At 46.4% G+C, this 27,772-nt stretch overlaps 1 long non-coding RNA gene across 1 annotated transcript in view; it reads right to left on the reverse strand.

Moving 5' to 3' along the window:
• LOC144687144 (uncharacterized) overlaps positions 1–22,586 on the reverse strand; it is a 170,226-nt gene extending 147,640 nt beyond the window's left edge. Inside the window, exon 1 of the long non-coding RNA XR_013578081.1 lies at positions 22,527–22,586. This is a non-coding gene — a long non-coding RNA (uncharacterized LOC144687144). The remainder of the gene's footprint in view (positions 1–22,526) is intronic.
• Positions 22,587–27,772: the final 5,186 nt, after the last annotated feature.

The following is a 27,772-nucleotide window of genomic DNA, read 5'->3' on the forward strand; positions in this document are numbered from 1 at the left end:
TGCTGGTATTATACCAGCCCGCAGGCTCGGAGGGGGCTCCCCTGATTGGACACCCACAGAGGATGTCTCCAGCAGCAAGCACATTCCCCCAACCCCCTGCCCTTTATCTCCTTCTACCTGCTCCACCGCCCCCACCCCCCACATCACGCCGCCCCCCCCCCCACCCCACTGCCCTTACACAGTATAAAATCCTATGATATTCCTACTTCTCTTTAGCTCTGAAGAAGAGTCATTTGGACTCGAAACATTAACTTCGTTTCTCTCTCCAGAGATGCTGCCAGACCTGCTGAGTTTTTCCAGCATTTTCTGCTTTTGTCTCCCATTCCTGAGTCAGCAAATGCAGGAAAATTGATTGGGAAGGATGAAAGAATCCGAAGTGGAGTGTTTTCTGCTGTGGCTCTGCTCCTTATCCCTTGTTGCTGCTCTGAACCCAGACTTATTTGGCAATGATACAGGGCCCCTAGTTCTGATAGTGACAGACATTCTGTATATTCAGGTCCAGGAAACAACCTCAAACAAATACAATACAATATAAATTCACACTTCTGGCAATTAATTAATTCCAGGCTTAAATGAATCCTTTGAGCATTAAATATCCTTTGCAGCTAGAAAAATACACAAATATATAGAGAGAAAAAACTATTTCCTTTGGGACAGTCCAGAACAAAGGGGGCCTAACCTTAGAATTAGAGCGAGGCTGTTCAAGGGTGATGTCAGGAAGCATTTCTTTATACAAAAGGTAGTGAAATCTGGAACTCTCCTCAGAAAGCTTTTGAGGTTGGGAGTCAACTGAAATAGCAAAACCGTGATTGATAGATTTTTGTCAGGCAAGAATATTTAGGGATACTTCAGAATATTCATTTTTATTTTTATTTATTTACTTTTTAATACATTTTTTAGGGAACATTTAGGGATATTGAGGTGACTAAATGGATCTGAGGTGATCAGCCATGATCTAATTGAATGGTGGATGACCTGTTCCTGGTCCGACATTAGTTAGCAGCTGAATAAGTGGTTAAACTGCACTGGGAGTCAACTTGTTCATTAGAAAGTGTCCATTTATATAAGATAGTCACTCCTTCCAAAACTGGCGCCAACTGTGTGATGCTCATTGGTACATTTTTAGGGACAACATGCCAGGAATTGAAAATCATTTTCTACCTTTTCCATTATCAGCATCTGAGCGCTCGTAGCTCAGGTATAGTACGGCCCTCATGAAAACAGAGCCATCCAGCTGGCCAGTGAGGTTCTGGACTGGTCCTGTGCTGACGGTGAGGTCGGCGCTGCTCTACCAAGTGAGGATTCAGCAGTGCAACATCCATCAGACAACCATGCCGTGAGTGATGTGTCCTGTTTTGCAGGCCACTGCCATGCACTAATTATCTCCTCTTGCTTTTACAGACACATCTACCAAACAGCCGACAGAGTCCATGACCCAGGGCCTCCAATCAAGCCCCAAAGAAACCTCTGAAGATGAAAATGGAGGAACCCTCCTTGAAGTCCCATCACAGCGCTCACCCACACCCTCCACCAGCGCAGAGACACACACTTCAGTGGGACCTAACTTTACAGTAGCCTCGGGATCACAATCTGGTGAGCACATCGCACTGTCTGATCCACAGCAGGCGGAGGCAGGGACTTCCCAGGTCCCCGGCACTCGGAGGACTGCTGGAGGCCAGAACGTTGCTGAGTCCGAGTCAGATGAGGAGCCTCTGGACTTGGTCATGTCACAGTTGCTGGAGCTGCAAAGGCAAGCTCGGGAACATCAAGAAGGGATGTCCACTGCACTCCTCAGATTGCAAGGCACGATAGAGGAGTCTGTCTGCCTTCATGCTGAGGTGATAGTGCTGGCATTGCAACACACCAAGGTCAACACTGATAAGATGGTGGCCATCATGGAGACCTTGGTCCAGGACGTCGCTCCTGCACTGCTGCACAGGCTCAACTCCATTGCTGATGCCATAGTTGGCCACCAACAGTGTCAACACAGGAGGGGTGCAGGGCAACTCAATCTCACTCCAACTACCGCTTCTCCTCAAGGGATCAGCCAGGGGCCCTCAGGCACCCAGAGGGAGGAGGACCAGCAGTTGTACCCCCCCGGGCCATCCATCCAGGTGACTCCAGGAGTGTCTGGCCCAACCGAATCCCCTCTGCCTGTGACCTCAGCAACTCCAGCTCCACAGGCCGAGGAGGGTGCCACTGCCACACAGCAAGACCCTGAAAGCAGGCCGGGGCCCTCCAGGTCTCAGCCCTCCACAGGATGCCTGCCAAGGTCATCACAGACAGGGCGTAGCAGTCAGCAGACTGCCTCCACCTCTGCTGTGGATGATCGGGAGCACCAAGACATAGCGGCAGGGTTAGGAGAGTTAAGAAGATGTAGTTGCACAGCCTGAGCATGACTGATCACTTGTACATACTGTTCACTATTGTCAATAAACTCCCGAGAATGTCTCCCTGCCTACGGCTGCTTGTTCTGATGAGCAGTGTTCGTGTCACTCATTTGTGAAACCTTTCTGCACAAGATAAAGGCAGATGTCTCAGTCCAGGGTCTCTTCCCTGTGCTCTGTGCAGCCTTCAGACCAAAGTGATGGTCCGGCCTCACACTCACTGGACACATTACTGATGCCTGCACCTCGGCAGTGCTGGTCATTGCTGCCAGAATGTAATGGGCAGGTGCCACAGAGTTCTATCATTCTTGGTGTGCTCTCAACACCTTCAAGGTGGGGCTGGCCCCCATCTCTTCAGCATCTGTGACCAGTGATGCTGTGCTCCTGAAGGGGTCAGATACTGAAGGCGGGCAAAGGATCAGATGCTTTTAAAGTTTCATGGCTGTGTTTCTATGATATGACCCTGATCACAGAGCACAAGCGAGCTACCCTCAGACAGACAGGAGTCAGACATTCTCAGAGGCTATGTGAAGATCTATGGAGTGTCCTCACTGCATATCGTCATCATCCTCCTGCAATCGAGTGACTATTAGGGCCTTCACAACATCTCCATGACTGTAGCGTTATCACAGAGGGTATGTGCACTGCCATAAGCCAGGCTGGAGTCAACCGTTCATCTCAGCTCCAGGACACCACTGCAGGAGTTCCTCAGCGTAGTGTCCAAGGCCCAACCATCTTCAGCAGCTTCATCAATGACCTTCCTTCCATCATAAGGTCAGGAGTGGGGATGTTTGTTGATGATTGCACAATGTTCAGCACCATTCACGATTCCTCAGATACTGAAGCAGTCCATGTCCAAATGCAGTCCATGTCCAAGTCCATGTCCAAAACCTGGACAATATCCAGGCTTGGGCTGAAAAATGGCAAGTAACATTCGTGCCACATAAGTGCCAGGCAATGACCATCTCCAACAAGAGAGAATCTAACCATCACCCTTTGACGTTCAATGGCGTTACCATCACTGAATCACCCACAATCAACATCCTGGGGTTACCATTGACCAGAAACTGAATTGGAATAGCCATATAAATACTGTGGCCACAAGGGCAGGTTAGAGGCTAGGAATCGTGCAATGAGTAACTCACCTCCTGACTCCCCAAAGCCTGTCCACTATTTACAAGGTACAAGTCAGGAGTGTGGTGGAATACTCTCCACTTGCCTGGATGAGTGCAGCTCCCACAACACTCAAGAAGCTTGACACCGTCCAGGACAAAGCAGCCCACTTGATTGACACCATATCCACAAACATTCACTCCCCCCACCCCGACGCACAGTAGCAGCAGTGTGTACCATCTACAAGATGCACTGCAGGAATTTACCAAGGCTCCTTCAACAGCACCTTCCAAACCCACGGCCACTACCATCTAGAAGGACAAGGGCAGCAGATACATGGGAACACCACCACCTGGATGTTCCCCTCCAAGTCACTCATCGTCCTGACTTGGAAATATATCACCATTCCTTCACTGTCACTGGATCAAAATCCTGGAACTCCCTTCCTACACTGTGGATGTACCTACATCACATGGACGGCAGCGGTTCAAGAAGGCAGCTCACCAATACCTTCTCAAGGGCAACTAGGAATGGGCAATAAATGCCAGCCCAGCCAGCGACACCCACATCCCATGAATGAATAAAAAAAATGCGATGTGAGGATCTATGGTGTCTCCTCACTGCATGTCGTCATTATCCTCCACAAATCTTGCACTTATGAGGTCCTCCCAAGCACCCCTGCCTCACCTGGCCAATGAGAGGGCCTCATCCCCATCATTATCGCCTTTGAGGACCTCCTCACCCTCATCCCTCTCGGCATTCTCCTCATCAGAAGAGACCTCCAGCTCCTCCATCTCCTCATCAGACAGCTCCTCTCCCGTTGCAGTGTCAGGTTGTAGAGGGTGCAGCAGACGACAACAATAAGTGACACCCTCTCCGAACTGTATTGCAGGGCTCCACCAGATCGGTCCAGGCACCAGAACCTCATCTTCAGCATCCCGATGGTTTGCTCCAGCAAGTTGCAAGTTGCAGCATGAGCCTCATTGTACCTTCTCTCTGCTGCAGTCTGAGGCTGCTGCACAGGTGTCATCAAATACGTCCTCTGCTGGTAGCCCTTGTCCTCAACCGTGTGGACCCCGGATGACTTCAGGGATCTATGACTGACTGAGAATGTAGGATTCATACACACTCCCTGAAAACTATGCGCAGACCTGCTGGATGCAGCCCACCAGCTGCACATTCAGCGAATGGAATCCCTTGTGGGTGATGTGGTTCACCGTGTGTTGTGACAGGGATCTGAGCGCCACATGAGCGCAGTCGATGGCACCCTGCACCTGTGGGAAACCCGAGATCTGGGCAAATCCAATCGCTTTTGCATCCTGGCTGTCCTGGCCCCAGGTGAAGTGCACAAAGTTGTGTGACCCTCGTGAAGATGGCACCCATGACCTCATGGTTGCACTTGTGGGTGGAGGCTTGTGATATCCCACAGAGGTCACCTGTGGAGCCCTGAAAGGAGCCACTGGTGTAGAAATTGACCGCCGCGGTCACTTTCATGGTCACTGGCAGTGGGTGCCCTCCATGTCCCCGTGGCGCCAAATCCTGCAGTAGCTGGCAGATGTGACCGACCAGGTCCCTAGACATGCGCAATCTCCAGCAACACTGGTTCTCGGTCATCTGCAGGAATGACAGATGGTGTCTATAGACCCTGGGTGTCACTCAGCACCGACCAGCGACGGCTCACTGTGCCTCTTCAGCGGCGTGTGTGGGAGCCCCAGCCACCCCTTCTTCCAGAGGGTGCTGCTTCTCCCTCTGCGCAGCCAGGAACCTCAGTCACTTTCTGCTCCATTGTCTTCACTCTCTGTAAGCCACAAGGCATACAGCTAGATCACCAGGCCCCATAATCCTGATGTACCACTCCTGCAGGATGAAAGAAAGAGACATGTGGGTTGGCATGGGTGTACTAAGAACCTGCCTTAATTAAGTCTGAAGCCCCTTAACACATTCCGGAGAGTGTTGACCACCACTTGGGTGGCCAGAGTTTAGTCCACTGCATGGCTGCTCGAAACCCCACCTTCCTCCGCCTCACTCCACCCGGCCGATTGGCGGCATCCTTGCTCATTGGGCTGCATGCTGTGCTCTCAGCTCAGGCACAGGCATTCTCCTAACCTGCACTGCGAGGCTGCACTGTTAACTTGAACCATGGGGGAGACTGGTCCAAACCAGGATGATGACATTGCAAGGGGCTGTGAGCACCTCCAGCAATGACTGCTCCACGGCCAGCTTTAGTAAGGAGATTGTACAATGTGCCTAGTCATCCAACTGTTCTGTAGTCCATAAAACACTCATTAGTTTTCAGTCAGTGCCCAAGGAGCTCTGGAGCACTTGGTGGCACTTTGATGTCTTTGTGTTGCTTGAGTGGGCAGAGAAGCTAGAGGCCTGACTCCAGTCATATCAATGTGGCTGCACCTGAACTGTCTCAGCTGCGGGGGAATGGTCACTTTATACAAGATGTCCCTAATGCATGGCCGCTTCCCTCTCCCACCACTGCCACCCCCCCACCAACCCCGCATGTTCTTGTGCGCTACTTTCAAACGCAGGGCAGCCCTTGCTCCCCCCAACACCGCCCCCAATGCATCTCAACCCTGTAGTCTAACAGGTAACCTGGGCAAGCACTCCACAACGTTACTGTGCACTCACCTCCGAGTTCCCCTTAAAGTGCAGCCCGCCAAGTGCACGCCTTTTATATGCTGTTGTGAAACACATCAGCTTGTAATCACGCTGACATGTGTGGACAATCTAGTGGGGGGGGGTACGATTCCGGTGGGCTGGGTTTATAATGACATGCAGATGTATTGCATGAGGTTCCCGACGTCCGATGGTGGGAAATGCAGCCCGCCATCAGCAGGCTGAGCGCACGGTCGCAAACTGGTTTCACGACATTGTGAAACTGATTTTTGGCCTTCTCACCATATTGTCCACTCACATCACTGAACACGCCAGATGCCTGCAAACATGGAAAATCCCGGCCAATAGCTCCCAGTCCGGCAATGCCTCAAGCTTAAATTTCTAAGCATCATTTTCAAATCCCTCCAAGGCATCATCCTCACCTTATCTCTGTAACCTCCTCCAGCCCTACAAGCCGTCGAGATGCCAGTGTTCCTTCAACTCTGGCCTCTTCCACATCCCCAATTTTAATCATTGTATCATTGGTGAACGTCCCCTCTACTGTTTAGGCCCCAAGCTCTGGAATTCCCTCGCTAAACCTCTTACCTCCCTACCTGTCTCTCTCCTTTTTGTTAAGACACTCCTTAAAAACGATCTCTTTGACTCAGCTTTACGTCCGTCTAATATCTTACTGAGCAGCCCAGTGTCCATTATTGTCAAGCGTCTTGGGAAGTTTTACAATTTTAGGACCACATGGAAATGCAAGTAGTTTATTGTTGTAGGGGTTGGTTCTCTATCTCTATCCCACACAGTTAATCTGTTGTTACTTTGTTTTTATATTATGATTTATTGTTGTTGTGAGGGTTTGTGTAGAAACTATGGGTGGAATTTTATGGCCCTGCTGGGGTGGGAGGGTGCGAGGCAGTAAAATGCGGCGAGCCGCTCAAAAGTCCATTGACTTCGGCAGAACCAGAAAATCCTGCCAGAGGGAGAAGTTGTAGAATTGCGCCCTATATCTGTGAGTGCAGACTGATCACCAACTGCATCAAGTAACCACACCCCCACCCAGCTAATTCCAGATGTTTTTCACTGATGTTGTCCGCCTTGTTTTACCATGCTGGTTAGAACATTAAAAAGTGTGGAATTAGGGAAGACCATTCAACCTACCCTATGATACTATCTCTATCCCACACAGTTAATCTGTTGATGTAAATTTGCCATAAACATTCCCTGATCTACACACAATCCAGCACATAATTTCCTCACCTTGCAACACTCAACCCTACCTGCTGCCCCACGGAAAACTCCCCACAAACAGCAATGTGATAATGACCAGATAGCCTGTTTTAGTGATGTTGGTTGAGGGATAAATATTGACCAGGACACTGGGAGAGAACTCCCCTGTTCTTCATCAAAACAGTGTCTTGGCATCTTTAACATCCACCTGAGAGGGCAGGTGAGGCCACACAATTGTAATTTTCTTTAGGTTACCAAAACCACTTGTTAAAATATGCTTGGTTTCAATTCAAAATGTAAGCGCAGAGCTTTATTTAATACACGGATCCATTGCCTCAACTTGTGTTGGCTGAGAATAATGGAATATACAAAACAGCTCCACCTGTGATAGAAGCGTTGTCTGAATTATGAAACCACACCCACTCCTGGGAATATTTCCTTCATTATTTTCCTTTATGCATCATTAACCAGTTTACAAAACCAAACCAGGAAGCTGCAACGACTGTTGTTAAGGAATGTGGAGAGTGCAAAGCTCCCATTACGTAGAATTTAACAGCACAGAAACAGGCCACTTGGTTTATTCCTCACACAAGCCTCTCCCCAACCTTCTTCTTCTCATCCTGCCGACATATCCTTCTATTCCTTTCTCCCACATTTGCTTACCTAACTTCTCCTTAAACAACTGTAAGTTATTTTCCTCAGCTATTCCCTGTGACAGTGAGTTCCAGGAACCATCTCGCCATCTGTATCTAATAACTAAATTTGTTTGTTTTGTGCAACGCTCACTATTTCCATTTCCTCACTTTGTCTCTTTCTCTGTCATTTTGTGGTGACTGAACTAAACACGTTTTGGCAGCAGCAGTTGTATCAGTCTGTGTAATCTGTGCTTTCAAGTTAACTTAAGTATTTTTTTAGTTTTACTGTTTACCTTCACAGATCAACTATAATTTAACAAACAGTTCTGCGAAAAATTAGAACATGTCTTTTTTTTTTAAATGTTTAGCAGAAGTCCCCACATCTCCTAATCCAAACATTTTTTGGATTCTGATTTTGGTAAACTTCTGATCAAGTCTCATAAATACAAATGAGCTTGAAAACTTTTAAAAACCAGCTCACCCACGTGTTACCTGTGGCTCAGTTGGTAGCGCTCTTGTGCCCGAGTTACAAAGTTCTTGGTTCGAGATCTACTTCAGGATTGGGCAAAAAGATCAAGGCTGACACTCCAGTGCAGTACGAAGCGGGTGCTGCACTGTCACAGGTGCTGTTTTTCAGGTGAGACATTAAACCAAAGCCCCATCTGCCTGTTCAGGTGGATGTAAAAAATCTGATGGGACTTTTTTGAAGAAGAGCAGGGGGGGTGGGCTTCTTCCTGATGTCCAGGCCAATATTTATCTCTCAGTCAACATCACAAAGAACAGGTCAAGAGTTAAAAGTAGCCTCTCAGCTCGGATATCCACTACCCTTCTTCAAAGTAATGCCATGGCAACTTTAACATCCACCTGCTAGGGGCCTCAGTTTAACACCTCATCTGAAAGACACCACCTCTGACAGGACAGCACTCCCTCACTGCTGCACTGGAGCATCAGCCTTGATTCTTGTGCCCAAGTCCTGGAGTGGGACTTGAATCCACAGCCTTGTAACTCAATCAGAGGCAAGAGCACTGCCCATGGGGCCAAAGCTAACACACAAAGCAAGGGCGATCAATGAGCAAGCCACCTACTCCCTGGAACAGAGGAGTCTAAATAGGGCAAAGGGGCAGAGGGAACTGGGGACACAGGTACACAAATCACTAAAAGGAGCAACACATGTTAATAAGACCATTACAAAAACAAACAAAACACTGAGGTTTATTTCCACAGGGATTGAAAAGCAGAGAGGTTACGTTGAACTTCAAAGGATCTTGGGGCAGGATTTTCTGAATCTGATACTGGCAGGCATCATCGTGGGCAGGGCGGGAAAATCTGGAGAGCCGCTGACTTTTAGCGCATGTCAAAATTTTCCCGTCTGACCCACGGCAACGCGCGCCGGTGTCCAGGCCGGAAAATCCCACCCTTGGTTGGACCACACTTGGAGCACTGTGTGAACAGTTCTGGTCTCCATATTATAAAAAAGGGTACAGAGTTACTAGAGGTGGTGCAGAAAGAAATCACTAGAATGATACCAGAACTGACAGGTTAAACCTACCAGGAAAGGGTGAAGGAGCCGGGACTCTTTTCTCTGTAAAAGGGAAAACTGAGGGGTGACTTGATAGAGGTCCTCAAGGTTATTAAAAGATTTGATGTGGGCAGATGTAGAGAAGATGTGGGTGAGACCAGCACAAAGGGCCATAATCGTCACCAATCAAACCAATAGGGAACTCAGGAAAAATTTATTTGCCCCAAGAGTGGTTAAAATGTGGAATTCTGCTGTTTCTTGAGTTGGAACATATAAGTTCAAGTTCCACTCCAGAGACTTGAGCGCGTAATCCAGGCTGACTCTCCCAATGCAGTACTGAGAGAATGCTGCATTGTCAGAGGTGCTGTCTTTGGGGTGAGATATTAAGCCGAGGCACTGTCCGCTCTCTCAGGTAGATGTAAAAGATTCCATGGTACTATTTTGAAGAAGTGCAGGGATTTTCTCCCCAGTGCCCTGGCCAATTATTTTCATCAACCAACATCACGAAACCAGATCATCTGGTGATTCTCACATTGCTGTTTGTGGGAGCTTGCTGTGTGCAAATTTGCTGCTATATTCCTTACATTACAACAATAACTACACTTTAAAATTACTTCAAATTCTGTAAAACATGGTGGGACATTCTGAGGTCATGAAAGGTGCTATATAAATGCAAGTCCTACTCATAGTAGAGGTGAGACTAATGCTGGGCCTACGCTTGACTGAGAGTTATGCAGTTTGGTCTCAGATGTAGATCTCAGCTGACTACTGCCAGTTTCTCTATCCTCCCTACAAAAGATATGACTCAAAAAAGAAAGGTAATCCTGCAACATCGCCAGTTGATCCACTGGAGGAGAGTGTGCACAGCAGGTTGCGCTAAGCAGATACCAAATCAAAGCAAACTTAAATGATTGGATTTAGAAGCTTTTCACTTTTATCAATAAAACCATGGTTTAAAAATAATGAATTAGCTGTGGCATGCAGGACTCTTCACTTACGTGCTATCTGTGGCATAGGTTTCCAGTACGAACCTGGAAAACCAGTTCAATGAGGCCCCTTTAAGGAAATAGGCCTTGACACAACAGACTGGGGAGTAACTAAAACCTTAGCACTGCATTTTAGTGCTGGATGTCATGAGTTTGTCTTTTTTTTAAGGTGTCTCTCTGGGATTTCAGCATGTTCGGGCTTGTGGGAGTTCAGCATTCAATTTTACAAAACTGAATGTGAAACCTGGGCCTACTCCCAGTCCAATGACCAGCTGAAACTCCAAGGATCCTTCCTAATGGATGGGTCGTTATTCATTTTCACAGCTTCTGACAACAAGAGGAAGACAAATTGTCTCTGTTTAACTTCTGGATCCAACGCAGATTTTTTTTTTTGTAATTTAATTGCTCTCTCTTTCTCTCTCTCAAGTCCCTTTGCTGCTTTGACATCAAGGTAATGAACAGGAAGCATAAAGGGGAGGGGGGCGGTGGAAGGATGAGAGCAATAAGATAACCTGAAGTCTGGGGACATTTTCCCCTGACATGCTTCGCTGACAGAAAGAGATGGAAACCGAACAGAGCCACAAATGGAAATTGAGAAGAATGATTGCCTATCTGATCCCCCTTCCAAGTCGAGCTCAATCTGATCTTTGTGGTGAAGAATCTCCCGGTGACAGTTGCCTAACTATTTTTTCAACAGGCTCTCTTATTTGGTTGCACTTGGAGAGACATTTCTGTACATTGAGAGGGAGTGGGAGATCTGCCAGCCTGTCAGAACAAATAGTATCTGCAGAGGTAGATTTCTTCCTCAGAAGAAATAAAGAAATAAAGCAGAAATAATTCAGCTTTCGAAGCAGAGGTTTTGAAAAGCTTTTCTTTTGAGCCTTTGAACAGATGTTGCTTTAAAGGGACACTCTGTTCCACTGAAGTGCTTGACTTGCACTGGGTATAGCGGCTTCGTTGAGGTTAAAACATCCCAAGGCTCTTCACAGGAATGTTCCCAAGTGGAAGTTTGACACTGAACCCACAGAAGAAATATCAGAACAGGTGGCCAAAAACTCAGTCAAAATGTTAGGTCTCAAGGAGCACCTTAAAGGAGGGGCAAAAGGTAAAGAGGGGATGGGATTTATGGAGGGTATTGCAGAGCTTAGCGCTTAGGCGGCTGAAGGTATGGGGTTTGGTGGGAGGGGTGGCATGGTCTCAAGATAAGGGGTCAATCATTTCCAACTGAGGTGAGGAAAAGTTTCTTCTCCCAATGGGTTGTGTATCTTTGGAATTCTCTACCTCAGAGAGAGCGGTAGATGCTGCATCATTGAATATATTCAAGACTGAGATAGATTTTTGATCTCTCTGGGAAACAAGGGATATGTGAGGAGGGCAGGAAAGTGGAATTGAGGTGGATGATTAGCCTTGATCTTATTGAATGGCGGGGCAAGCTTGAGGGGCTGTGGGGTCTCTTCGTGCTCCTATCTCTAATGTCCTTACATTCTTATGTTCAAAGGAAATTAGGGATGTGCAAGAGGCCAGAATGGAAGGAGTGCAGAGATAGTGAAAGATTGTAGGTATTATGGTCTCAGGAGAGGACCAGTAACATTTTTAGTTTTTTTTGGAGTCTGAAGACCCGGATATTCACCAGGTATTCACCAAAACAATGAAACCACAGGGTTCACGGTTTAAACAAAGCAATTTTACCACATAAAAATCAAAGAACATGAACTATAATAATTATACACTCAATCTTAAATATTCAGTTATATTAAAGATAATAAAAATATAGTAAACACAATTACTTATACTGCAAATCAAAAGGTGTTTACTCCACTTTCCTTCTACACCTATTAGACTTAAACTGAAAAACCCTCAAGCCAGATACTTATCACCACTTGGAAGATTAACCGCTTGGTCTAGGTACAGTGTCAATGATTTATTCATGGGTTGAGATTTCTTGGGCTTTCTGTTTTCTTCCAGCAAGGTTGTCTCTTCAAATCTGCTCCAACCATCAGTAAGGTCACAAACTCCCTGTTCAGCAAAGGCATTGTTGACATCTTAAGCATAGCCGTCTCAGGCCAGAACTCTCCTGGTTCTAATGTTCTTTAACTATGGAGTTTCGTATCTAAAACTCTCTCTCTCTCTCTCTCTCTCTTCAGCTTGACTATCCCAGAAATTCAACTCACTGTCAATAGAGTCTTTCGGTTAACAAGAGTTTTAACTCTTTTAGCTAACACCCAGAATTTCAACTGAATTCTGCTGAAAGAGGCATTTCCTTCACCACAGCTTGTTCTAGACTCTAAATTAAAAACTGCTAGAACTAAGAACTGTTCCTAGGAACCTTCTCATTCCTATAATTAACTTTGTTGACCTTTATGTTCTATTGCTCAACTACCCAGGAACCTGGGAACATGATCATTTACTGGAACCCAGCTGTTTCTTTTGTACCAGAGCTCTGACCTTAAGCTCTTAAGATCTCAGTTCTTACAGGGACCATCACCTCACGTAAAATATAAGTTTTTTCCCCAAAAGTACATGGGCCATCACCTAGGGTTCCTGGAAATACCTTTGAGGCATATTAACTTTTCAATGGTGCAAGGAATGCTTTGGGGAGATTTTTGGAGACTCGATAAAGTATATTGTTCATTTCCCTCATTCAGTTCATTTGGATTTTTTAAAAAAGTTTCTCATTTCACCTTCACTTCTTCCTCTTATGCATTTTGGAAGGAACAATTAGGAACACGAAATAAACTAAATGGCATAATATAAAAGAGGGTCCAGGAACTGAGAGTCCGAGGGGTGCACACACACAAATCCTTGAAGGTGGCAAGGCAAGTTGGGAAAGCTGTCAAAAAGGAATGTGGTATTCCTGGCATTATAAATAGAAGCGCTGAGTAGAAAGGCAAAGAAACTATGCTAAACCTTTATAAAGCCGAGACTAGGCCTCAGCTGGAGTACTGTGTCTAATTCTGGGCACCACGTTTCAGGAAGGATGTCAAAGAGAGGGTGCAGAGGAGATTTACTAGAATGGCACCGAGGATGAGGAATTTCAGTTATGTGGAGAGACTGGAGGAGCCGGGGCTGTCCTCCTTAAACCAGAGAAGGTTGAGGGGAAATTTAATAGAGGTTTTCAAAATTATGAGAGGTTTTGGCAGAGCAAATAGTTCTGTGGTAAGTAACTCACCTCCTGACTCCCCAAAGCCTATCCACTATCTACAAGGCTCCAGTCAGGAGGGTGGTGGAATACTCCCCACTTGCCTGGATGAGCGCAGCTCCAACAACACTCAAGCAGCTTGACACCATCCAGGATAAAGCAGCCCACTTAAATGGCACCACATCCACAAACATTCACTCCCTCCACCACCGACGCACAGTGGCAGCAGTGTGTACCACCTACAAGATACACTGCAGAAACTCACCAAGGCTCCTTTGACAGCACCTTCCAAACACACGACTACTATCATCTAGAGAGACAAGGGCAGCAGGTGCATGAGAACACCATCTCCTGCAAGTTCCCCTCTAAGCCACACACCATCCTGACTTGGAACTATATCGCCATTCATTCACCATCGCTGGGTCAAAATCCTGGAACTGCATCCCGAACAGTACTGTGGGTGTACCTACACCATGTGGACTGCAGCAGTTCAAGGCTCACCATCACCTTCTCAAAGGCAATTAGGGATGGGTAATAAATGCTGGCCTGGCCAGCAATGCCCACATCCCATGAACGAATTTTAAAAAAAATAAGGACACCAGTTTCCTGGCAGGAAGGTCAGTAACCAGGGGTAAAGTGGACGAAAAAAAATTAGATGAAGAGAATTTTCATTCTGCGGCAAGGTGTTATTGTCTGGAATGCGCTGCCTGAAAGGGCAGTGGAAGCAGATTCAATAGGAACTTTCAAAAGGGAATTGGATAAATATAAGAAATGGAAACATTTGCAGCACATCATAGGGGAAGAGCAGGGGAGTGAGACTAATTGGACAAATTTTTCAAAGAGCCAGCACAGGCATGATGGGCAGAATGGCCTCCTTCTGTGCTGTACCATTGTACGATCCTATGATCTCTACAAGCATTCATCAACACAACCCATAATCCTTTGCTGGGTCAGACTACAATGAGGGGCAATCTATGTCTGTCCTAATCATTGGTGGTCAGCAGTTACATGGCATGTTTTAAGAATGGTATTAGTCAAGTTAAGACCAATTTAAAGGATAGAGAGAACAAAAGAAAGAATGTGACAGTCAATGAGCATCACATCTTGCCTCTGAGTCATGGGTTCAAAGTCCCAGTGTAGAGGCTTAGGCCAGGATATTGAGGTCGGCGAGCAGGGGCGGGGGTGCGGAGCCCACTCACCGATGCATAAAATGACGCAGGGGGGACATCGGACGGAGCTCTCGACGTCATCCTGCCTCATTTCAATTTTCAGGTCGACGGGGACACAGCCGAATCACCTGTCGACGGCCTATTGAGGCCATTTAAAAAGTAATTGAGCTAGTTAAAGGACCTGCCCATCCTACCTTAAGGCTGGCGGGCAGGCCGGGAGCCCTGGCGGGCTTCAGAAAAAGCATGAAACCTCATCCACGGGCGGGATGAGGTTTCATGTAGGTTTTTTAAAAATTTAATATAAGTTTGAATGAAAGTGATGGACATGTCCCAACTCACATGAGGGGACATGTCAGGGAAATTTTCATTTTGTGCATTGGCCATTTATGAATTTGGCGCCAATCTCCCTGAGGCTGCACTTAGCCTCAGGGAGATGAGTGCACTCTTTCACGCGCAGGTGCGAAAGAGCACATTCCCAGCTGAGGGCATTTCCCCCCCTCCGCCCGCACAGGGAGTGCATAGCGCTTCCTGTTGGATGTCATGATGGGCGGGCCTTAATTGGCCCGCCCATGTAAAATGGCAGCGTGCCCGCGCCTGCACGTGCCCACTCCTGCACTTCCCCGCCCCCGACGGGGGGGAAAATTCTTCCCTTGAGTTTCTAATTCAGACTGATAGCTCAAGTGCAGTACTGTAGGAGTGCTGCACTGCCAGAGGTACCATCTTTTGGATGCAACATTAAACCAAGGCACCCTCTGCTCACCCAGGGATCCATAAAAGATCCCAAAGCACTATTCGAAGAGGATTGGGAGAGTTATCCCCAGTGTCTTAGCTAATACTTATGCCCCCAATAACATTACTAAAGCACCCTATCTGGTCATTTTTTTTATTCTTTCACGGGATGCGAGTGTTGCTTGCTAGGCCACATTCCTAATTGCCCTTGAGGAGGTGGTGATGAGCCACTTTCTTGAACTGCTGCAGTCCATATGATGTAGGTACACCCACAGTGCTGTTAGGGAGGGAGTTCCCAGGGATTTTTACCCAGCAACATTGATGTTTGTGGGACCTTGCTGTGCGCAAATTGTCTATTGCATTTCCTGCATTACAAAAGTGACTACACTGCAAAAGTACGTCTTTGGCTGTAAAGGCTTTAGGACAGTCTGAGGTCATGAAAGGCACTATATAAATTTTATTTTATTCCTTGGTGGGACGTGGGAACCATTGGTAAGGCCAGCATTTGTTATCCATCCCTAATTACCCTTGAATTGAGTAGTTTGCTAGGCCATTTCAGGGGGCAGTTAAGAGTCAACCACATTGCTGTGGGGTCTGGAGGCACATGTAGGTCAGACCAGGTAAGGATGGCAGATTTCCTTCCCTAAAAGACATTAGTGAATGAGATGGGTTTTTACAACAATCAATGATAGTTTCATGGTCATCATTACTGAGACTAGTTTTCAATTCCAGGTATTATTAATTGAATTTAAATTCCACCAGCTGCCTTGGTGGGATTTGAACCCACGTCCTCAGAACATTAACCCTGGGTGTTTGGAATATTAGCCCAGTGACATTAGCACTAAGCCATCATCTCCCCAAATGCAAGCCCTTTCTTTCTTTACAAATAGAGAAACCATATAAACCACACACTCAAGAGCAAACACTTTCTGTGCGCTTTTCAAAGGCAGTGCACCAGGACATGTCCAATGTGAAAATGCAAAGTGTTAATTTTATATCAAGGGATTGGAAAAATCTTGGTACAGGATGAGGCCATTTTGTGCATCATGTGTTGCTCTCTCTGTTTGCATATATAGAGCACCTTTCACAAGCTGAGGAAATGACTGATTTCAGAAGTGCAATCACTAATATCTAGTTAAACTTGGCAGTCAAGTTGCATGCAACAAGATACCCACAGGCACCAAACATGTCGACAATTCTACCAGAAATACCAAAGGTCGGAGATTATCCTATTGTCTTTGCGACATTGCTGATGTGCTGCGGACAGAAGAAATCTTTCCCCAGATGTCTCAAGGGCTCATTTACAACATTTAACCTTGCTTTAATTCGTTTCATTAACTTCCCATTTTAAATTGGATTTTTCCACAGTGCAAACTTGGTAAAACAAAATGCTTCCTGCAGCAAACTGTTAAAATTTAATACTTTTCGTTAGTGTGAGAGAATTGGATTGATTATCTAGGGGATGGACTGCAGTTTTAAGCTGTTCGTTGGGAGCTGAAAGGTTGAGCCTTTCTGTCATATTCCATTACAGGAATAGTTAATGTGCATTGTTTAAGAGAGAATGAAAGGGAAGTGGGTGGGAGGGAGAACATCCATCTGTCTGCAGTGGTCACGTAAACTGGACAGCTCTTGTTCTTGGATCTTCTCTTTTCCTGTGCTGGGCTCCATCACATTAGATTTTCCAGGGTCATTAGAGGTGTGTTGATTCCACATTCGAAAGTCAGTAGGCTGAAGTTATAATGAAAAATGTAAATGCTGCCTTTGTATAGCGCCTTTCACAGCCTCAGGAAGTCCAAAGATCTTTCCATCCAAAGAAGCGTGGTCCTTGTTGTAGTGAGGCTAACGGGGCAGCCAATTTGCACACAGCAGGATAAAAGCACTGTGATACTGATCATAGCCAATCAGCACCTATCCCCTGCATCAGAGGACCTTAGGGCCCTGGTCAAAATTACCCTGTCTGCAACAATATCCCTGAACACTATCCAATACTGATAAAAACAGCTCCCCTAAAAGCTGCTGCAGGATGTCTTAAAGTAACAGCCATATCCCTAATGTTATCCTGCCTACAAGGAGCAGATTCCATGCTGGCAATTTGCCAATGGCACAGGCCCCACCCTTCCGGCTGGAGAAATGCCCACCTGAACTACTGCTTCAAAATGAAAACTCCACCCTTGGTGCCAGGCTAGTGGAAGTGTTGGGTGATTCAATTGCTCAAATTTCCAGTGTTGCTTTTCTTCAGTCTGAATAATTCTTGAGATGTGGGCACTTATTGCCCACCTCTTGTTGCCCTTAGAAGGTGGTGGTGGTGAGCTGCCTTCTTGAAGCATTAGGGGTTTAATACAACTATGTGCCTTGCTTGGCCAATTCATGGAAACAATTAAAAGTCAACCATGTTGGTTTGGGATGGCAGTCACATATAGGCTCAGGCTGGGTAAGGATGGCAAGTCTCCTTGCCTAAAGGACATCACTAACCCTAGGTTCACTCTCTCTGGTAGTCCCTCAAAGCATGGAGTACAGCATACAACAAGGGCCTGCATATGGAGTCTTTTAACATGGGGAGGCTGTTTCACTGCAGCTACCATGCAGTTCTTGCTGACCAGGAAACTCACCCACTCTTACCGCGTGCCATAGGTGCTTTGCAAGCATTTGCAGGTTGATAACCAACCTGTTTGGCCCTGTTATGAATCCACCTTTCGTGACCTTCAAGTCCCAGGTTGGGACTCGAACCCAGGGCTTCTGGCTCAGAGGTAGGGACATTAAAATACCTCCTCCGATGTTCACTGACAGGTTTCTTCACTATGGCTCAGTGGGTAACATGCTTGTCTCTCAGTCAGAAGCTTAAGGTTCAAGTCCCACTCCAGAGGCTTGATCACAAAATCCAGACTAACCGTCCCAGAGCAATACTGAAGGAGTGCTGCACTGTTGGATGTGCCGTCTTTCAGTTGAGATGCTAAACCAAGGTCCCTTGCAGCAGGATGTGAAAGATCCCATGGCACCATGTCAAAGAAAAGTACAGGAATTCTCCTGGCCAATACTTATCTCTCAACCAATACCACAAAGTAAAACAGATAATCTGGCAATTATCCCATTGCTGTTTGTGGGAGCTTGCTGTGCATAAATTGGTTACTGCTTTTCCTACATTACAACAATGACCACCCTTCAAATGTACATCACTGGCCTTCGGATTGTTCTGTGTTTGTGGAAAGCACTAAATAAATGAAAGTTTTTATTAATATATGTGTATTTGGGTATACACTGTAATTGGAAGTAAAGGGCAAGTGGATTAAATTGTCTGGTAAATCCCCTTGGGTATCATGACTTGCAAATTGTTATGCTAAAGAGTCAGGGAAGGAGTCACGTGCAGCAGTATGTGATCTCGCCATTGAGATCACTAGTGTTCAACGTTACAGTGGGTGTGATGTGCTGGGACCAGTTATGCGAGGTAGAGTCAAGGTGCGGGTAGTGTTTAGAAAGCGATTAGAGTAGCTTATAGGGGCATTGTGGAGATAGGGGTTGACTTTCCTGTCTTCACAACTCTTAAACCAAACAGTTTGCTGTCATTCGTTTTAACATTCTCTTTTAAAAAGCCGGAGCATTTACCCTTAACTGGCCCCTACTCTGGGTATTGTTCGGTGCACTGAAGCGGGTGTCTTTTTTAAAACAAACCGGTTAATAATTTCGCCTGCAAGGGTCAAGGCTGCCCGACAGAAAGCGCCAGCATTAAGTTTCGGGCACTTGCGGCTAACCACTGTTCCCCAAACGTAACTGTGGAGAATCAAAACTAGGCTGTGCGAAGGGGCAAAATAGGAGATAGCAGCCAGGCTGTCACACAGGGAATGCATCAAAGCCCAGTTGTGGAAGTCCATACCTTTGACCTTGGCTAAAAAAAAACCCTCAGGAAAAACAATATTTTATTTTGGACTGAAGCCACTAAAAATAGGCGTATATTACATATCTTTATGTATATATAAAGTTAATATTTTAAAAATTAATACCTTAGGCTCAACAAAGAACAAGTCCACAAGACAGTGGATAATGAAGGGGTGGAATTCTCCTCAATCTTTTGTGATTACAAACGTGTTTTTATCCATTCTGGCTATCTGACAAAGACGGTTCCAACTGAGCTACTGTATTGAAGAGACTATAGGTAGCATCCACTTGAATGAAAATGAATACCAGGTGAGGTGGCATGCAGGTGTGTTGTTTCAAATCCCTTTCCCATGCAGGTACTTGTTCAGATACCAGCTCCTGTCGCTTGTAGGCCCCATAACGTGCAGGGGTGTGAGGAGGGGGTGGGTCAGAATCCATTGGAGGCAGTGCAGAAGAGATCAATTAAATAGCTGCATGCTGGACTGTCACCTTACTTAGAAGCAGCTGACTGAAGCCTAAACCAACCAACCAACCCAACAACACCAGGGGAGGTGGAGGGGAGGCGGGATTTTTTTTTTTGAAAAATTTACTTTATTCATAAAATATTTGGAAGAACATTCCAAAACATTTCAAAATCTCCATCACAAAAGTACAATCAGATTCAACTTTTACACATGGATCACAAGGTGCTTCAATACAATCAATGAATATTACAGTCGTTTCAATATGGTCATTACAGACAGTCAGGCAATGGTATTGGAGTTATCAACATGCATCATGTTGCACTCTGAGGTGCTTCAATACAATTATAATACAATTAGTATTCAATGCATACATTCGTTGTGAGCCGTACAGCCCAAGGGGTCTATACAATTCCCAGCCCCTTGGTGCGCTATGGCAGAAAGGTCTTAGACAGCGACCTTTCCCCATTGTGCCTTTGCAGTGGCTGCCCCAAGCTTTAGTGCATCCCTCAGCACGTAGTCCTGGACCTTGGAATGTGCCAGTCTGCAACACTCGGTCAGGGACAACTCTTTGCACTGGAAGACCAACAAGTTTCGGGCAGACCAAAGAGCGTCTTTCACCAAGTTGATGATCCTCCAGCTGCAGTTAATGTTTGTCTCAGTGTGTGTCCCTGGGAACAGCCCATAGAGCACAGAGTCCTGTGTCACAGAACTGCTCGGGATGAACCTCGACAGAAACCGCTGCATTTCTCTCCAGACCTTCTTTGCAAAGGCACAATCCACAAGGAGGTGAACAACGGTCTCGTCCCCACCACAGCCACCTCGAGGGCAACGTGCAGAGGGGGTGAGACTCCTAGCCTGTTGGAAGGATCTGAAGGGGAGGGCCTTTCTCACCACCAGCCAAGCTACATCTTGGTGCTTGTTGGAAAGTTCTGGCGATGAGGCATTCTGCCAAATGACTTTGACAGTCTGCTCGGGGAACCATCCCACAGGATCCACCCTCTCCTTTTCCCGCAGGGCCTCTAAGACGTTACGTGCCAACCACTGCCTGATGGACTTGTGGTCAAAGGCGTTTCTCTGCATAAATTTTTCCACGAGGGACAGGTGGTACGGCACGGTCCAACTACTTGGAGCGTTCCGCGGCAGCGTGGCCAGACCCATCCTTCGCAGGAGACAGGAGGTCACATGATGAATCCTCCAGGGATACATTGAGGCAGAGTTGGCAATTCCATTTTTTAAAATCTTTGATGGGATGTGGGTGTCACTGGCAAGGCCAGCATTTGCCGCCCATCCCTAATTGCCCTTGAACTGAGTGGCTTGCTAGGCCATTTCAGAGGGCAGTTAAGAGTCAACCACATTGCTGTGGGTCTGGAGTCAGCGGGTGGCGAGACCAGGCAAGGACGGCAGATTTCCTCCCCTGAAGGACATTAGTGAACCAGATGGGTTTTTATAGACTCCAGGGAAATCCTAGAGGGTTGGCGACTATGTTCATGCACCTCACTGTCACAACACCCAATTGGTAGCTTCAGCTATCTTCATAATTTATGTTTACTTAAGGGGGAAGGAAGGTTCAAGGGAGAGATATCTTTCTGTTCAAAGTTCTCCCTCCAATCTCATGCTGTCAATAATATCATTACACTAGTAACAAAAATTATATTCCTTTGGTTTTGCCTTCCATGGACACCTGAAATTCTAAGGCACCGGGTTTTCTATTGTGACTTCAATCACATTGACCGTCACCAGTTGTCAGCTGTGGCTCAGTTGGTAGCATCCTTGTTTCTGAATTTCAAGGTTCTGGGTTAAGTCCCATTCCAGGGCTTGAGAACATAAAACCAAGGCTGACAACCAGTGCGGTACTGGGGGCACACTGCACAGCCAGAGGTGCTGCCTTTCAGTTGAAATGTTGAACTGAGGTTATATTTCCCTGTTCAGGTGGTTGCAAAAGATGCCACAGCACCATTCCGATGAAGAGTATGGGAGTTCAACGTACGAACATACAAAATAGGAGAAGTAGGCCATTCAATAAGATCATGGCTGATCTGTTTGTGTTTCGAGTTCCACATTGCCATATACCCCTGATAACGTTTGATTCCTTTGCCTAACAATCTATCTACCTCTGCCTTAAAAATATTCAGTGACGCCGCTTCCACCACTTTCTGGGGCAAAGAGTTCCAAAGTCACACAGCCCTCTGAGAGAAAAAAAATTCTCCTCATCCCTACACCAGTTCTTCCTGGTGTCCTGGCCAATATTTACCCCTCAATCAACATCACGCAAAATAATTATCTGGTCATTATCACATCATTAATCACATTCAGGAATGTTAGTGGAATATGGATGTTCGCCTGTGATCCTCACACAACCAAAGCATTGCTGACCTGCCAAAGCAAGTTGTCAATTTTTGGACTTCACTAAATCAGGTCACTTTAATTGAGTTTATAACAGACTTGCCATCAAAGTCTTTTGGCAAATCGCTGCTTTCAATTTAGGAAAGAGCCGTCGGCCATTGCTCCCCTTACGATGTTATGGCACCCAAAGGACATTTTTTTTCATTTGCTAACATTCCACTGAAGCACCTTGAAACATTTCATTACGTTAAATGCGCTATGCAGACAATCACCCCATCTGACAAACAGAAGGTAACCAGGAGCTGGAATACCACTTTAAAAGGCCATCAAACCTGAATAATAATGGTTCAGAGGTCACTCGTCCCAGGATCCGATTCCATTTGTGTCCAACGGCTGTTTGATGTGAGGTAAGGACAGTCTTCAGGAATTAAAAATGCAGACAGGAAGTTCTTGCTATAAGCACTTCCTGCGTTGGCAATTACTGACTGCCCTAATGGATCTCTTCAATCTTTGATTTTTTTTTTCATTGTTGTTGAATAAATTATGTTTTTTTTTCATTAAACGATAAATGGATGCCTTGGGACATTGACTTCCTGTCTATGATACCGGAACGTTCTGTCAGCACCTACATTACAACTTCTGAAGGAAAGGGAAAGTGCAACGAGTCTGACCCAGACCTCACGAACACAAAGGGCTGTGTGCAGGCTTGACCTGTTAAACATCATCGAAATAGGGAATGCTAATGGGAAATGACCAACCCACTTCTTGCACAATTAGAATTTATAAAGTGGTGGCAATTTTAAAAAAAAATCAGCGGGTTAATTACTTTGTTTCCTCAGTGTGCCTATTGTCCTACCAGACACGGAGCTTTAAATAACAAACGTTCATCAGTTCCTGCGCACTCACTGGGGGTTTACCACAACTGGGCAGTGCAGTGTGTTATTTATAAAGAGTTTCTCTGCCGTTTGATCAGGTTTGAGGGTGGTTACAGTTGAACTAACACCCAAGGACACAAGAAATAGGAGCAGGAGTAGACCATACGGCCCATCGGGGCTGCTCCACCATTCAACACAATCATCTAGGGCTTCAACTCCACTTTCCCATCCGCTCCCATATCCCTTGATTCCCTGGGAGACCAAATAGCTGTCTACCCCAGCCTTAGATGTATTCAACGATGGAGCATCTACAATCTTCTGAGGTAGAGAATTCCAAAGGTTCACAACCTTTAGAGTGAAGTAATTTCTCCTCATCTCAGTCCTAACTGATCAGGCCCCTATCCTGAGACTGTGTTTTCGGTTCCCCGACCAGCGGAAACAATCTCTCAGTGTCCACCCTATCAAGCCCCTTCAGAATTTTGTAGGTTTCAATGAGATCGCGTCTCATTCTTCTAAACTCCAGAGAATATAAACCCAATTTACTCAGCCTCCCATCATAGGACAACCCCCTCATCCCAGGGGCCAATTTAGTGAAATGTGGTGTTCTGTCATTTGAACAAAAAGCCTGTACGGCCTGCCATGCAGGCCACAGTCAAGGCCGAAGGAAGGATGAGGCCAATTTTCATAAGAGCACAGAATGGGCAAAGACTGGGGCAGAGCACGCACTTCTCCACAGATCACATTTAGTGGGAGGTTGAATTTTTAAAAAATTTAATCATTTATGGGATATGGGCATCACTGCTGAGGCCAGCGTTTATTTCCCAACCCTAATGGCCCTTGGGAAGGTGATGGTGAGCTGCAGTCCACATGGCGTAGGTTCACCCACAGTGCTGTTGGGGAGGGATTTTGACCCAGCGACAGCGAAGGAACAGCGATATGTTTGCAAGTTGGGATGGTGTGTGACTTGGAAGGGGTGATGGTGGTCCCACGTGCCTGCTCCCTTCTCCCTCTGGATGATCGAAGTCACAGGTTTGGGAGCTGATGCTGAAGATGCTACTTTGAAAACTGGAGCCTCATCTGTAGGAAGTTGGGGAGGTGGGAGCAATGAGTGGGTGTTGCTGGGAAACTCGCTCACTGAGACACGTAGGAAATTCTGCAGGTTCTCGGAGAGTTCAAGGCTAACAGGAAGCAATGCCAGTTGTAATGGTGAGGGTGGGGTACGGGGTGCATAGGGCGGTGATACAAATGGGCTGAGCATGAACAAGAAAAGACTCAACTCTATCAAGAGTGGCCTCTAGCCGTTCTTTTAAGGATGGCTGAGTTTCGTGCTCAATACCACTGAGGGTGCTCCACCCACTGGTACACCAAAAAAAAAGGCGTTGCAATTCTACAACCCTGATTTAAATATTGAACAAGGCTCGTGCCAGTTTCGGGCAGGAGCGCTGGCTGCCCATTTCATGGCCCATTCAAAAGTCATGTCTGGTGAGCCATGGGGTTGGGGGTGGGGGGGGGGGGGGGGGATTAATGGGCAGGAGCCATTTTTATATACATTTCTCCTGCAAACTGTCCCAATTTTCAGCACCAAGTGATAGATAGGCCACAACAGTCCCTGAAAAAATAGCGTTTTGGATGCTGCAAGGTTGGGTTTCAAAGCCTGTAAACTAGAAGATGTAGGAAGGTAAAGAAGCAACAATGAATTCAACCAGATTGAGCTGATATGGAACATGGTGTAGTACCCAGCTTTGAAACTTTGACAAAGAATGAGTTAGAAGATCAGTGATTGAATGATGAGCTGTGATTTCAATGGAGTAGGAATGTAAAGGGGAGCAAGAGTATGTAGGACTGGTACAATTACACAGAAAAAAGAGGAAAATCTAGAGGAGTGAAGTTTCTTATATAAAAGCTTTAGTCCAGATTTTAACCTGATCTACCCAGCGGGAATAGGGCGGGTTTGGGGCAGATGATTCTTGCCCCCTCTGATTTTACTCTGCATTGAACCCAATCAGACATTCGCCTCGAACCAGCCCCATTCCCGCTCGGCAGGTTAGGCTGAAATCACGGCAACCTTTGATGTCAAGAAATCTCAAGTTCAGGAGCTGACTTGGTAAATTCTGCTGACAATTTCGCCAGGGCTCAGTGAGATAGATTTCCAACATTAATTTTGTCGTTGTTGCAAGTGGTTGGTCAACTTACTAGCCGGCTGTGAAGCTGTTACAGGAACCAACCAAATTTTGTTTTTAATGATTTGGGCCTCATCAGTGACGGCTGCCCCTCAAATCTGCCATGGGTCTTCATGTGATTGAACGGGCTGATTCTCGATCCACAGATCTTTGGGCATATAGACCAGGGTGTCCCATGAGGTAACGGGATCCAGAGCGCAGGATTTGCTTTCTTTTCTTTCCTTCTCTGCCGCCGCTCTGCCTCATCATTAAGAGGTTGTGACTCAAGGTGTGATGCAGCTTGATGGGCAAGTTGTCACCATTTTGAACGATTGGTAGCAAGCTTGATCATCAGTAAAGTGATGGAAGGGGTTGCCAACAGTGCTATCAAGCGGCACTTGTTTAGCTATAACCTGCTCACTGACGCTCAGTTTGGGTTCAGCCTGGGTCACTCAGCTCCTGACCTCATTACAGCCTTGGTTCAAACATGCACAAAGAGCTAAACTCCCAAGGTGAGGTGAGAGTGACTGCCCTTGACATTAAGGCAGCATTTGACTGAGTGTGGCATCAAGGAGCCCTAGCAAAACTGGAGTTAATAGGAATCGGGGAAAACTCTCCACTGGTTGGAGTCATACCCTGCACAAGGGAAGATGGTTGTGGTTGTTGGAGGTCAGTCATCTCAGCTCCAGGGCATCACTTCAGGAGTTCCTCAGGGTAGTTTCCTCAGTCCAACTATCTTCAGCTACTTCATCAATGACCTTCCTTCCATCATAAGGTCAGAAGTGGGGATGTTCGCTGATGATTGCACAATGTTCAGCACCTCAGATGCTGAAGCAGTCCATGTCCAAATGCAGCAAGACCTGGACAATATCCAGGCTTGGGCTGACAAGTGGCAAGTAACATTCAGAATCACAGATTGCAGAAGAAGCCCTTCAGCCCATCGAGTCTGCACCGACACGTGAAAAACACCTGACCTACCTACTTAATCCCATTCACCAGCATTTGGCCCATAGTCTTGAATGTTATGACGTACTAAGTGCTCATCCAGGTACTTTTTAAAGGATGTGAGGCAATCCGCCTCCACCACCTTCCCAGGCAGCGCATTCCAGACTGTCACCACCCTCTGGGTAAAAAAGTTTTTCCTCACCTCCCCTCTAAACCTCCTGCCCCTCACCTTGAACTGTTAAATTCATGAGGCACAAATTTTAGGCAACTTGGGCAGACAATCAGAAGAGCTTTTGGGCCCTTAAATATGTAAATTAGGGGGCCTAGCACCGGTTAAAGAAGCTGCTTTCAAAACTCATGGGGATGAGTGGGACTGGTAACGGGCCTACGCACTTAGGCATTGTCAATGCCTGTCAACGACCGGTGAGTTTAAAAATTATATATTTTTCAAACAAATAAAATGCATTGAAGTTGGGCGGTGCCAGGAGGTGCCTCCTCTTTCATGTGGGATTTAGAGCTTCAAAATCATGTACTATCACTTTATTCAATTCTTCCTCCTATCCTTCCTCATCTAAACCTCTTCAGTTAGGCAAAGAACTATTTTTCCTGGAAGCAGACAATTCTACTCTACGAGATAGTAGAGCATTTCCAGCACATGGAGCTGATCGCAGCTTTGCTATAAACAACACGCTGGAGGGCAGATATGAGAACAAGTGAGTGGCTTAGGAATTTATAGGTAGAAATGTTTCCTGTGTAAACCACCCAGCTGCGTTTTTTGTTTGTTCATAAAAAATATATAATTTTTTAACTTACCAATCATTGGCTGGCATTGAAGATTCCTGAGGCCAGATACCAGGCCCTCTTGTCCTCCGCAAGTTTTTGGTAAGCCCTCTATTCCCTTCTCCTTCATGTGTTTATCTAGTTTTCCTTTGAATGGATCTATCTATACTAGTCTCTTCGAGCACCCCCCATGGCAGCGAGTTCCACATTCTTACCAGTATCTGGGTAAAAAAATTTCAATCAAGTTTCCCATTGGATTACATGGTGGCTAATTAATCACCTCTAGTTTGGCTCTTGCCCACTCTACCTGTGTCTGCTCTATCAAAACTTTCTGTAAGTCTAAACATCTTGATTAAGTCATCCGTTAGACATCTCTCTTGTAACGTTGTGCGCTGCTCCATGTACAGGAGCCCGTGGGCCAAGTGGTGAACATATTAAGAAAGCCGCACCTTGTGGAGGCCGATTTTTCACGCCATACTCCTTTGCCCATTAGGGTTGAGCATATGCGGGGCAGAGGGCTGCGGCTGATCAAACTCCTCAGTGGGAAGTAACTTAGCTTGAGACACAAATATAGAGCACACAGCTCCAGAGCTGGAAAGAATTCAGGTGGAAGGAAGCAGGTGACTGTCAGGTGGCTGAGAGGAAGCAAAGGCCAAGAAGAGAGGCCGGAGTGGCGGGAGGAGTTGGGGGTGGGGTGGAGGGGGTGTGGGGGGTGGGCACCAGGGGGTTGGAGGGGACGGGCGCCAGGAGGGTGTTGCCGGGGAGACTTTTAGAAAGCTACAGGTCATATTAAGGAAGGAGACTTGCATGTATGTATCG

This window comes from Cetorhinus maximus, chromosome 12 (genome assembly GCF_964194155.1).
Source record: "Cetorhinus maximus chromosome 12, sCetMax3.hap1.1, whole genome shotgun sequence".
NCBI classification, from domain to species: Eukaryota; Metazoa; Chordata; class Chondrichthyes; order Lamniformes; family Cetorhinidae; genus Cetorhinus; species Cetorhinus maximus.